The sequence below is a fragment of the Ascaphus truei genome, chromosome 3, assembly GCF_040206685.1.
Source record: "Ascaphus truei isolate aAscTru1 chromosome 3, aAscTru1.hap1, whole genome shotgun sequence".
Lineage (NCBI taxonomy): Eukaryota > Metazoa > Chordata > Amphibia > Anura > Ascaphidae > Ascaphus > Ascaphus truei.
In genome coordinates, this window is record NC_134485.1 from 59,239,559 (window position 1) to 59,254,385 (window position 14,827).

A 14,827-nucleotide genomic window follows, 5' to 3' on the forward strand; every position below is an offset into this window, starting at 1 on the left:
AGTGACCCCTCCCTTCCCCTTTTCTTGGAAATTGAATAACTCATTGCTCAACATACCAGACATCGCATCATATCTGGCGGCAGATATTAGTTCATTCTTTGAAATAAATCATGAAGATAGGACGATTTCAAGCCTAAATAATAAAGATGTTATATTGTCTATATCCATATATATTCAGTGTGTAACTAGTTAAAATAAGTAATTTAGTATTGGGCTAAAAATTATATTGGAAAATTATTAGGTGCCTCAGCAAAGATAAGAAGATAAATCAGTCTGAAGACAGGCAGGTGTAGAAATGCTTTATGTGATTTAAGACACTTGGTATATTTAATGTCTGTTGAGTTGAATAGTATTTGGTATTGAGTTTGGAATCAAAGGTTAGTTAAATAGTTAGCAAGAAGAGAGGTGAAGATGTGTAGCACTGCCGCAGTTTCCAACTCCCAGTGAGACCGGAAAAAATGATAAGGTAAGCACTCAATTGAGCAAGTGACCTTGATAAAGTGCCTAGTGCACGAAACGCGTAGGTGCGTTCGGGTTGCTCTGCTGTCCTTTTTGCTGCACCACCCTGCAATAAAACCTGACCTGTTGCTCAATTGAGTGCTTACCTTATCATTTTTTCCGGTCTCACTGGGAGTTGGAAACTGCGGCAGTGCTATACATCTTCACCTCTCTTCTTGCTGGCTACTTACCTGGATGAATTGCACGCCCTGGATATCTAGAAGTCCTGCAAGCACTAAGGTAAAGGGCCATAGTGCCCCCACATATATTCATATGGTTACCGGTGCCTCTGTTTATTTCTTATTGGTTACTAGGGGGGGCTGTTATGGGGCTTCAGTTGTGGAGGTCAAGTGGACCCCACTAGACTCCTAGCCCTTACCTGATAAATTGCCATATTACTCATGGACTTTCTAATGTTATCCAGTATTATTTATACATGTCATGGAGGAATTTTGACCAATTCTGATGCATCACAATTATCCTGTTCTAGTTAAATAGTTAGTAAGACAATACAATAGAGATGGGAAGACTTAAAAGATTAGGAATATAGGATTAACTATAGTTACTTAGCGACAGAACAAAGAAGGGTCTTCTAAATCAAAGTAAATATTGCTAAATGAAGAAACTGTGTTCTAATGTTGATGATTGACTAATAACATTTTGAGCTGATAGTGAGAAAAACAGGTGATTGCTATGTTAAGGAAATGTATGTAACAGGTACTTCCCTTATCCCAATCACAGATATAGTGTGTGTGAGGGGAAACCTACGTGTTACCAGGTGTGGTGCGTATATCTGTAGGTTCACAAGAGGCCTGAGCCTCCGCTTACTGGGAACCTGGGGTGAGTCTTCTGAAGCAATCTGGTTTGCAGTGCCTCCACCTGTGTAGGGTTCTAGGAATGTAGAAGGTTGCCTACACAGGACCCACATACACAATAAGTACATACACAGAGATATATATAACCAGTTTACTGTATATGCAGAATAACCGTAACACTTTCCATCAGTATCAGCAACAACCATGGTGTATTTTATAATACTACTCCCCCTAGGGGGTAACTCCACAACATGTAACGTAGTCCCAAGTGTCATTCACTCCACCAGGAGTGTACCTTGCACCCACCACCGTGTACCCCCACACCGTGTCCACAGTCTAACCCCTTTGTCCCGTGGTCAGCGCTGCCACTATGTGAGAATATATATATGGATTTGTTGGTGCACTTATAAAGGTACCTGCGGAGTGCTCCTGCACTCGGGCCTGCAAGAAACTTCGAAAAGGATCCGCCGCTTGGTGATCCCATCTGCGGTCCGGCCCTACCTTGCACGAGGGTCCACCAGGGGCGATCCCACCGTGGAGATAGGGGCGTAGGCTTGAGCCCAAGCCTCTTCTTGGGGAGCACAGCGTCCGCTGTGCCCTAACTAACGCTGGTACTAATGTGGCAGGGTCCCTAACCTAGGGCCTGTCCCTGTAGTACCACAAGCTGTGAGGGGCTCAGGACCTAACTGGGGCCTAACGGGCTGCTTGCCTAATGCAGTGGGTCACAGACCCCTGCACTCACCTCCTTCCCCTAGCTCTTCCTGGTCCTGACTGACTAGCGTGGTCTCCAGCGTGCGAAATGTATCTAAATCTCCTCTGCAGGGACATCCTACAGCCCTATTGGCTCCCTGGTGTCACGTGGGGTCTCCTAAGGCTCATGGGACTCGTAGTCCCTGTTTAGAGCCCTCTCCTGGTAGGCTAGTATGCGCGCGCGCTATCATTGCGCATGCGCAATGCCTTCCGACTGGCCACCGCACTGAAACCCTACTGCGCATGCATGCGCAACCTAAGATGGCGGCGCCCTGCTTCGAGAGCCGCCGGGAACCTCCGGAGCGCCGAAGCGCTCCCTGCATGGCCCCCTTCCTCCAGAAGTGCCGGCGGGTCTGTCAATTGACCCCCGGCAGCGGAGGTAATGAGGGGGGGGGGGTCGCGGGCACAGGGGACCTGGCTACATGTATAAAGAGTGTATTTGAATTTATAGCATTCAGAATCACATAACACCACCAAGCTAAGAATAACCAAGCTAAAGTTTCTCCACTCTATAACTAAATGCTATATGACTGAATGATGTAGGACTGAAATGATGCTGTAAAATATGTTTTCTATTGTCTCTGAATAAATTGAGAAAAGAACCGTACCGTGGACTATTTGATAGAAATTGAAAGGTGGGACATTTATTTGCACCCATCTAATGAGCAAATGTTCAAATAAAATTCTGTGAATCTCCCCTGCAACACTCTGGGTAACATATAAGGCCTTCATAAGAGTGTCTCTGATAAAGTATGCATCACATAGGGAAAAAACAGGCAGGCAAAAATAGATGATTTCTCAATGACACTATCTGATCTGGAAGATATTAACAAACTGAAATACTCACCTCAGCTAACAAACAAAATCACTACGGTTAGTCATGAACTAAATGTATGTCTTACGGATTGGGCAGAAAAGGCTTTGAGACAGATGGGTCAATGCTTCAATGAGAGGAGGAAAAAAATGATACCCTTCTGGCTAATAAGTAAAAAAATAGACATGGGTTAAGCAGTATATTTGCAATTCGTCCTAAATCTGCCCAAATCACAAATCATCCAGTTGATATAATGTCAGCATTGTATCAGTATTACACGAGTCTAGAAGATGGCAAAAAGTGGTACAATCAGATACTAGAGCCAAGGATTTTCGTGATTTCTTAACGGCCTATATACTATCTCAATTGAACTGAATGGCACTAGATAAACTAAACAAGAACACCATTAAAGAGGAGGTAGAAATAGCAATCAAGTCATTAAAAGGTCTCCACAGCTCCAGGTCATGATGGATTCACGATTATATTACAAAAAAATTCGAAACTAATAAGCCCATATCTCGTTGATCTATTTAATATAGTAATTCAGCAAAAGGCAATGACTTCCCCACGAGATGCTACAGGCAAATATAGCAGGATATCCTCTCCATGGGAAAGTAATCAGCGGGCACTACTTGGACAAAAAATGGCAAGAAGGCTGGACTGTGCAAAAAATATAAAAGCCTTTATTGGTTCCCGGCAAACATGGATAAAAAAGGGGAGAAGGAGTCCCCACTCAGCGCTCTGACGCGTTTCGTCAGCACAGTCCGGGGCTGATTACTTTCCCGGGGCTGATTACTTTCCTATGGAGAGGATATCCTGCTACTTTATTGCTCACAAGCCTGGAGCACGCCAACTGGAACAGACCAATGAAAGAACTGAGTAAGTTTATTTCTTATTCTTAAGCACCCCAGGGGAACAGCCACTTTTAGTGCACTATTTATACATTTGAGGTGTCCCTAGCAGGTTACTTAACCTACTGGGTAAACCCTCTGTATGTTGCTGCTCCCATACTAAGGGAGAGTCAGTAGACTCATTTGCTGTTCATCATATGTGTTAACCCCTTATGGTCTGTTATCATGTTGCTGATTTAAATGGACTTCATATACCTGGAGTGAATCTCTGCAGCACAAGGAAATTTGATGGTGCTCTACCCGTTCATGAGTGTTTCTGTTACAGGCAAATATAGTACTTATCCCTAAAATGGGAAAGGACCTATTAGACTGTCGGAACAACAGTATAGACTCATCTTTTTGATCAACATAGATATAAATCTATTGTCAAAAGTGCTAGCTACTAGAATAAACATCATTTTACCTCAACTAGTCCACTCCGATCAGATGGGATTTGTCCTGAGTAGACAAGCTCCTGATAACATATGTAGAGTGGTGAACTTAATAAATATAACACAGTTGCGTAAGATCCCAATGATGCTACTTCTATCAGATGTTGAAAACGCTTTTGATAGGGTCGACTGGAAGTATTTATTTATAACCCTGAAACCATATGGCTTCAAAAAGCAATTTCTAGCCCTTATCTGTCTCTCTATCAGTCTCCATCAGAAATCATTCAAAGTTTTGCTCTCACCTCTAAACCCATCTTAATTAAGAGCAGTACGAGGCACGAATGTCTTCTGTCCCCCTTGTTATTTGTTGTTTCTATAAAACTCCTCGCAATAGCAATCATAGAGTACATGTACATCGCAGGAGTGAAAATCAAAGGTAATGATTAAAAACGAAGCGTGTTTGCTGATGACATTTTAAGGACCCCCACTAGACCCCTAACTAGAGATAGGCACATTTTTTTTTAACAATTTTGAATTCACCTCGGAACGGCCAGTTCCTTTAAGCTGTGTATTTCATCAGCTGGTTTAGTTCACATTGCTAGAGCTGCTGCCTAAAATAGCAGTGGTTGTGAGTTCTAATCATATTGGGTCTGACGCCAGTACATCATTCCAGTCAATATGGTGCCTTAGGCTTATATCTGTAGATAATTGGCATAGAAATCCTTTTATGAAGTGTGGGATATGACTCATTAAATTTAGTTTGCATACTCGGCATTCCTTCTGTAACACTGCTATATCTTGCTGTACAGTATAATGATTTGCTGCAATAGCAGCTATGTCCTAATGAACAGTAGGCGGCAGTGTGAGTATGATAGAGTTCTCAGTATCCAGGTCACACTCTTCAGCAGTGCTGTTTATAATGATCCTGTTATATGGTGCTGTAGACTTCTTACAATTGTTGGCTAAGGAAAGATAATAAACTACATCTTTCCTTCTCTATCACAATATACAGTGAAGCTACGTCCAAGGAATATATTTAAATGGTACTTGATATTTACTTTAAACTAGAAAACATTGTAATTGTCGTGGACTTTATTCAGTCTAACTGGCATCAAATAGACAAAGGTGTTAGATATAGAATACAATTGAATGCAAACGTGCATATCAGTGTCCACAGGGGTATCTCACCTTCTTCAATAGCCACATTGTTTTGTTAAGAAAACCATTTCTACCTGAGCCCTTATCTGTTTATATGCCCATGAAGAGGGCCCTCTCAATCCCCATGCTTTAGGTATAATCTATCTGATTCTGACTTCATTAGAATTACTGCTTATTCCATGGCAGTGTTTCTTTTATACCATTATTATTGGTTATTTGTAAAGCGACAACATATTCAGGCAGCGTGGTCTCATGGGGTATAGAGCTACGTATATTACATAAACCGAATGACATACCAAATAAAGACAAACAAGCGCAGACAGACACAAAAGGTAACGAGGGCCCTGCTCCTGAAAGCTTACAATCATTCTTGTAAAGTGCTGCATGCATCAGTACTAAATAATAGAAAAAAAGACAAATACGAACGACTGACATTTTACTACCACTATTGTTACTTCTAGTTAGAATTTTCATCAGCGAAAAATAGTAACATTGATAAAAAGTTGACTGTTAGTTCATCAAGATCAGTCTATGGGGTTGTCAGGAATATCCTGACAGTTTAGGAGTTCTCCTGTTCTGTTCCTTGTCTGTCCACCGGGTATGCTGAAGTTTCTGGCTGCTCTGGGTTTTCCTCTGTTTGTCTCCTCTTGGGTGCTCCTGTCTTCTGTCTCTGCCTGCTTTATAGTTTCCCGTTTCCTGCACCTCCTTGCCTTTGCTTTGTTTGCGTCCAGACTCCTTCTGCTTCTGCCCCTGATCTGTTTCCGTTTTGTTCCTGTGGAGTTCTGGTAACATTATTAAAGGCCCTTGCTATTGAACTAGCTTGCACCTGTCTGTTTCCTGCTCACTGGTCCCAGTTCCTGCTCCCCTGCCTGTTCCTGCCTTCCTGCTGCCGACCCCTGCCTGGACTCCGACGATGCTGCTTACTGTCTGCCACCGAAACCTGCCTGTGATCTCGACAATCCTTGCCTGCCGCCTGCAACTGACCTCAGCCTGTGACCCCAACAATCCTTGCCTGCTCCCGAACCTTCCCTGTGACCCCGACAATCCTTGCTTTCCCTGCTGTTTCGGCCATCGAGTTCCCCTCTGCTCCTGGAGTCCCGTGACAGGGGTTTGCATTATATAAAAAAGTGTTCTATGGAGCAAGCATGTCCCTTCATTGGCTGGGAAGCCTGTAATATTGTTGCAAAGCATGATGAAGGCTCATCTGGCAGCAAACTAAAAGGGGATAAGAGTTGAACATCTGAGAATTTTAACCACAAGAGAAAAGAATGGGAATACTCAGCATTCAACTTAATCAATATAAATATTCCTTAAGACTAATGTAGATTATGCCTGATCAATCAAATGGGAGATTTTACTTTACTGGTCTGTTGAACAGACTGGTACAGAATAACTCTACAGTGCATTTATTGAAATCAGGTTACTATTAATACAGTACATTTCCATGCTGAAATGTTGTACTTATTATGGTTATCCAGAACTCTACTTGGTAAATCTCACTTACCTCATGCACAAAGAAGTGTGTTTGTTGGCATTGCTATGGAGTTTACATGACATTTTAACCCACATTCCCGTCTCTGTAACCATGTTCTAATTAGAAATGTATTTCTGCTTTGATTTTTTTTTCTTTCTTGTACAATATTTGGAATGTCTACACATTAATATGTGTTTCCATAAATGTAATCTGCACAAGGTGACATTCTTAACATTTTAATTTTAAATATTGTTTAAATACTCTGTTCGTATAACAGGTATAAAATACGGAACGGAAATATGGCAATTAATTGCAAGCAGAGGTCAAGCTCCGCTCTACCTGATTTTAACATACACCCTATTTGTTTATTCACCATGTCAACAAGTCTTTTTGATCTTTCCATACATATTCCATATTTTTACATTTATTGTTGTTGGCTTCCTCCCCTCTAAATATATCAATGGTTTGTGGGATCTTGTTGTATAATTTTTAGGGGTTTTAGGAAAAGAAACTATGGCCATGATTCATCAAGCAGGGATGCGGGATATCACACAACAATCCGCCAGTAACTGCCATTGAGTTGAATAGCCGTTATTGTTGGATGGTGCGATAACCTGCATTGCGGCTTGATGAGTCGCAGCCTATTTGCTGAATATAAAAAGATTTCTTATACTTCCTAGATTTTTCCCAAATCCACTCATCAGCAATTTATTCCAGTTAACAAACAACACATAAAGCTTGGAAGGCATTAGCCAGAACATTTACCCAATAGAGATGTGCAAAACGTTTACCCAAGGTCAGGATCCTGGCCCTTTTTCAGCCACAAAAAATATTTACCCTAAACAGTAATCAAACTTACTTTAGAAGTGGCCGGCGGTGGGGATTCCAGCGGCGTAGTGGCTGCGGTGGTGGGGTGAGTCCCGGCGAAGCACCAGCAGCCATGTGGTTGCGGCAATACGGCTGTGACCAAATTTTCCATTACGATCTAGCCCTGCCACCGAGCAATTTAATTTCATGTTAATTTTTTTAATTAAAAGGGAAATATACATACTATTCTACCTAACTAAAATAACATTCAATTATAAATTGCTCATTGTTTTGTAACATTACTACAATGGAAAGGACACTAACTACTTTTCATTCTCTCTCATGCAATCTTTATCAGCTCCTTCACAATTCCCTTATAAATGTGGCCAGGTCCCCCTGGGTTCTTGTTCGTCCCTGCGACTGGCAGCGGAGGCTTGGGAGATTGCGGGGAGGGATGCAGTGGTGTACGAACCATTGGGAAGACGAGTGCATCGCCGGAGCTATGCGGTGGAGCGAGTACCCAGGGCGCCTCCATCTTGCTTGTGCACGCATGTGCAGTCAACATTGCACATGCATGGATAGGTCTCCGGTGCGGCGGCCATTACACAGAGGCACACGCATGCACAGTAGGGGTATAGGAGCCATGTTAGGTAAAGCCCCGCAAGGGAACTACAATCCCCAGCAGCCCCTGGGGCTGTTAGATCAGGTGCTACACAGCAGCCAATTGTGCAGCCGGATATCTCTGCACTTAGTGGATACATCTGGTGCACCAGAGTCCATGCCAGTCGGAGCTGGGACGTGGAAGGGTGAGGGTGTTGGTGCAGGGTGTCAGTGGCTCCTGCACTAGGCCAGAGACCCCCATAGGCCCTATCTAGGCACGACTCCCCTGTATAGTTTATGGTTGCTACAGGGACAGTCCCCTAGGCAGGGAGACTGCCCCATTACCTCCTTAGTGTCAGGGACAAAGTAAGGGACGCCGCACAGCAGATGCGGCTTGTGGTCTGGGACCAGACCACCAACGAATAAAGAGACTGTTAAGGTGGGACCCGTCAGCTGGATACCACCCCACGTGGAGGCAGACTCATCGCTGTTGATGACGGTATGGGACCAGATGGCCCCTCTTGTCTTCAGTCGGTGCTACCAGGCGCTGGAGCACCCGGCAGGTATCACCACATCTCCAAGTGCACCAACAAATCACACTTTAGTTATGGGCAGTGCTGTCGCACACATTGGGTGGGTTGACTCTTGTGGAAACCAGGGTGGTTGGGCACCTCAGTACTTTGGAGGGATATCCCATCAGAGTGTGGACACTGTGTTAGAGGGCACTGTGGGGTTACGGCCATGCGTGGCCAATTTGGTGCGGGTGTTACATTGTTATTCCTATTATTATCTGCATGTAAACTGTTATCTATACCATTGGAGATACTGGCACTCCATAACAGGGCCTGTATTTTGGGAAGCAGGGGGTCCCCGGACCTCAAATAAATGCATTTCTGCTCCGGAGACCCCCTGCTCCTCTACACTAGTATTAAAATTGATATTAAAATCTTGCGATCGCTGGCGAGATATGGGCAGGGATGGGTAGCTCTCTCTGTGCAGCTCTCTCTGCAGCTGGAACAAATCGCCTGGTGAGCCCTTTTGAGAGAGGCGATCATCACATCGCCGGCTACTCACCCGTTTAGGGAATTTTGCTATCACAGGTAATCGAGGCTTTCTGAATACCGTGATAGCAACGCTCCAAAAACTGACTGCGTAAACGGCCCGGCGATTTCTTTTTATGAAGGCTTATAGAACAGGCCCCTATATGTCTGCAAAATAGTTTGAAGCATAAGGAGTTGCTTGAAAAATATAACAGGGATTATGATGGGTGTTATTGAGAAATTTAAGATGACTACATTAATATCAATTATTTGACTTCATCCAATGACAAGAAAGCATGAATCTTGACATTTTTATTTGGTTCAGTAGAAAAAAGCCGCATTTTTATTTTATGCTTAGATAATGACACATAAATAACTTTCGGCACATAATTCATTTAGAGATGGACACAGTGTTCTTGCTGCTATCTGGACGTAGTGACTGCAGCGTATCCTGGTGCTGGAAACAGTAGTCTTTGCTACATTCTCTATGTACTGTATCACCACCAGTATTTAAACTTAAGGTCATTATTTTGTTGCATCTCAGGCTAAAATAAACCTATGACAGGCTGCGACTACGTAATCTATTATGTGACATGTTTATGTATATCTGCGTCAGTCTATGAGGAGATGAGGGATTTATGAAATAAGTGAGAGGCGCTTTGGGTGGAGTTACATTTGGATCTTCACACAGGTCTATGTATTAAGCTTAACTTGCTTTTCTTAAAGGGTTTCTGCGTTTGTTTTCTCTGTCACCTTAATGGTGACGTACTGTAAGTCCTTAGCGCAGAATACTATGCTCAGCATGCGCCAAATTCTACAAGAGTAGAAACACTCTTAATATATATATTGCGTTTCAGATAGAAAATATGGTAAAAAAAACCTTTTTTGCGCAAATGCATTAGCGCTTAAGTTATGTGCAAAGGTGTGTTATATAAAGGGTCATATGACCTGAATCTAGGGTCATATAACTTGCACATTGACGTTTAATAGTTCATTTTTATTTATTTTGGGTGAATTTTGCCATTTTGCAAACCTATTTAAACAAAACAAGTTGGTAACATTTGTCTGGTTTGCAAATTGTATTGACTATTTCACACATCTCTAGTCAGCGCAGACCACATTCTTGATACATAGACCTCATTGTGAGTCTTAGTATGATAATGTTGACAATGTTGGTCACGACTCATCCATTCAACATACACATCCATTCAACATACACTGTTGTCAATTCCATCTCAGTTATACAATGCTTATTATTTCTACAGTTATTAGAAATAGATGGCAAGTATGATATGGAAGGTTAGTCATTCACAAGTATACATTTCTGCTGATACAGTACTTGCCATTTCTAGCCATGTGGTTATTTTTGTAGCCCAAATGCTAGGGACTACTATTAGTTAAGGGGTTAAGGACCCTATATGGTTAGCTGTCAATATGTAGTGTTTCTGCACAAAAGTGGCGCGAAAGCATAGCCATGCCAGTTTTGGACTGTTCTATGAAAATCACATGAAAAGAGCCATGTCCGCCATTAATAGTCTCGATTGGGAAGGAACTATTTCACATCACGTGTGGGTAAGTGTGATAAGAAGACACACCCTGTTGAGTGCTCTAAACTGGACTGTTTAGTTGCTCTATGTTACTGCTGTGTTCACTCAGTATTCAACCCAAGCTCTTGATTACCCATAATTTTATACCTCAGTTTAAGATGGAACCTAGTGTGTCCGCTGTGACTGTAGAAAACTATGAAATCCCGGCCAGTTTCTTTGTGATATCTGCACAGGTTAAAGTATTCTTCCAGGCAGTGTGTGCCATCTGTAGGTGCCCAGAAGGAGAATTGTCAACAAGGTGTCATCAGCAATGTGTGATGAATGTGGTACGCGATACATACAGGACACGAAGCCTAGCTATTTCAGCTCCCTCCTTGATGCTGCTTCTGCTACATTAGACAGCGGAAGTTCCAGTGAGATGGATGTCTCAACCCGTTTGCCAGGAGCTGATATTCTCTGTATTGCCGGGGAGCTGTGACTGCAGAGGAGATAAAGAGCACCCCGGATGTTCACAGCAGGGAAGACAGGAGAACGAGCCCCATGATGTCCCCTAAAGAGGAACGAGCCATGGAAATGGCTCCAGAAAAGGTACCTACAGAAGCAACGGCTTCTGAGGTGAATGAGAACGTTAGGGCAGTTCCGTCCCCAGAGAAGCTCAGCGACCTGTACCTACAAACGTCTTGGATTATACAGCTCCTACAGTCAGTTTTGAGGTTGTTCTGGCTAATAACCCCCGCACAGTGCAGTTGAGGGTTTGCCATGATGTGGATGCTAAGCTTGCGTATGGTGATGATGATGGAAATAACTGACCTTCACTTGTGGACCTTGGATCCACCATTTCATTCTCCGTCTTGAATGATGTGGTGATAAAGAAGTCACCACAAATCAAACTGACCCAAATGAAGGACTAAGGTCGAGCATTGGTGGGAGGGCCCATTAACTCCTCAGGAAGAGAATGTGGCCTAAAGAAGTGGCCAAATGTCATAGATGACTGCTGGTGATTATGCGCAATGGAACATGGCTTTAGCTAAGGTACCTAAAGAGCAACTTTTAGTTTGGCTTCTAATGGCACTTCTTTCGGAAGACACTTAACCCGGCTGAGTTGAGCCGATAAAATGGTGCGGGACAGAGTACAGGGTTATGAATATCCTTATGTACCTGTCGTGGTTATGGACATGTAGGCCGCAGTATATGATGGCAAGGAGGAGTGCAGAGAAAACGGGATTCTGTCCACTATTACTAAAGTTAGTTCTCTGGTCTATAGCAGCCCGTGTCCTGTCCCGTGCCCAGGGCCCCTTCTTTAGTGTTAAAATCATGTTATGTTACCCAGACATTGTCTATCCTCATCCATCGGTAGCCCATAGCATTGCTCTGGCCCTGCGTATACATGTATATTGGGTCTAAAAAGAAAGAAAAAATTGTGTTGTGTCTATGATGGGTGCAATTAAGTATTCTAGTATTACTCACATTATATACGAAGTACTGTACTACACTGTGCAGATGTTGTTCTGGATTGTATTATGCTAGTCAGAGAATAATATTGAATTAAAGGTTAATTGTACCTATGTACACAACTCCAGAGAGTTTACTAGTTATCCTGAAAGAGTATGGGTTGTATATTACTATTTTTCTGTATCTGCTGTATAACAAATAATGTATATGGTTTCAATTGTATGTTTATAGAATGCCATAATGAGTCTTATAGGATGCGCACAAGAGATATGTGTCTGACTGAAACAACATATGTAGGATATGTGTGTGGCAAGCGTGCAAGTATACAGATGAGAGTTAGATCCTGTTTAGTCTTATAAAATGCTATAAGTGGTCATCACAAAAGATATGTATTTAACCGTCACAGCGAGTTGTATACTGTGAGAACAGCGTGTAAAACTGCGTAGCTAATGTTATGCCTTAATTAGTCTTACAAAGATCTATAAGTGGTCGATACAACAAGATATCTATCTGACTGTCACAGTAAGCAATATTCTGTGTGAACGGAGTAAAACAGTAAATTGTGGTGTTATGCCATAAATTGTCTTAGAGAGATGCTCTAAGTATAGACTTAAAGAAAGTATGTGTTCTACCCAGTGAGGTAGCTGCTATATACCCAGAATGTATATGGCTCAGGTATTGTTTTTAAATATTGTCCTAATAAGTATGTGAAGTGTTTATTACTATTTGCTAGGTATTATGCCAGTATATTTATAGTAGTGATACTACCAGTATGTATATTGAAAGAAATGTATAGTATTGTCATGTTATATTCGTAGGATGTGGGAGGCAACATTCCATTTTTGTTAGAGGAGAGTTTAGCCCCTGTGCTAGGGAGTACTAGTAGCTAAGGGGTTAAGGACCCTAGAGGGTTAACTGGTGTGGTGTCACACAGAGTAACTTCCCTCCCAATAATGTGATACAGTATGACTTGTAGAAAGGATAGCCACTCTCCAGTAGGTCTTGGGACTGGTGAGGTCACCATTGAGAGATGGGATATATATAACTAACTAACTTTATATATATAATATATAGTGTCTTGGAATCAGGTTCCTGAAGGAGTGACAGTGGAGGAGCCTCACTGTAAGTTATCTTCAACTGTATAGTAATTGTACTAAGGATGTCTTATCACCTTTATTGTTTTCAATTAAGGAACATGCCATTTATAGTTAGAGCCCTTAGTAATAAACAAAGGTTGTTCTCTGACCAGAAGTGGAGCAGGCGAGTGTTCAGCAAGGAGTTCTCGAAGTAGAAACTCCAGAACATAGTTGGATCGGAACAACCGGAAGGTCCCTGGTGAAGTCCCAATCCAATAGGCATGGATGAGATGGGCACTATACAGAATGATGGGATTCAGATTCCAGAGGATATAGTATGTTCCCACCGACAGGTCTTCTGTAAACTGATCTGATAAGTAAAGAGGAAGAATGCCATCCACAGTAATGGGATACTGATCCCGAGAATAGAGTATTCCAACCAGGGTCCACCAAATACAGGGTATTGAGGAAGCTATACAAGAAAATGCATATCTAACATTACTAAAGGATACAAGTATAAGTACCTCTCTAAGCGTATGAGTGAGAGGTACCAAGAGACACACAACCCCCGCAAGCTCAGAACCCAAACCCAACACATCATATGTATTTGTGTCAAAAGGAGTGCTACTGGGATTGTGACCTCATGTATATAACAAAAGACAGAAAGCCCCAGTGCTACATCCAATATGACAAATGATATAGTTAAACACTTATCTGTTTTTCTTTTCATATGTGAGGTGTAAGAGATGTGTGCAGAGATACATTTAATGGCGACTGATTAGGGTGAAGTTATATTTTGGCTTTATTGTGCCTGTTCCTTTATCCAGGCAAAACATAAAAAAACCAACAAAATAACAACCCCCCCTTCCTTTGTAAAGTCTAACTTACTTTCCCAGACCCTATTTGCAGGACTGGAGGGATATTCCCATTACCGGCCTATCACCCCAAAGTCTCAGGAAGTACCTTAAGCAGGTGGCCCTCCATGTCAGTCTCTGGCAGGTTCCTGGGTCCTCTGTGTCCAGGAAATATAGGTGTTTGGATGGCTTGATCTCAGCACATCCTTTGTGCTCAAGACAGTGTCTGTGTGCAGGCTTCTCGGCTCTCCTTCTGTCAGTCCAAATGTGAGCTAAGGAATCTCTGTCCTGTTTCTCACATCAGGCTTTTTCTAAGAGTCATAATCAGCCAGGTAGAGTCTGGTTGATTGCCTGTGTGCAATTACCCAGCACACTGCTAGAGGCAGTTTATCCACTAAAACAACACTGACATTAGAGTGTTTTATATATATATCAATGAACACCCTTTGTGAGAGCGCTGAAGTCATGACATTAAGAGGTTAATTCCAATACTGATTTATAATGTTGCTGCATTCTCTATATTCTCTGTTTTAGATTGATACCTAAGTTCTCTATATATGTTGTGAACTTTGTATTCTTTTCTCGCACGAGTAATTACTATTGACTTTTGCTTAACCAATAAGATGAGGGAGGTGCCTATATATAGATAGGGACAGACAT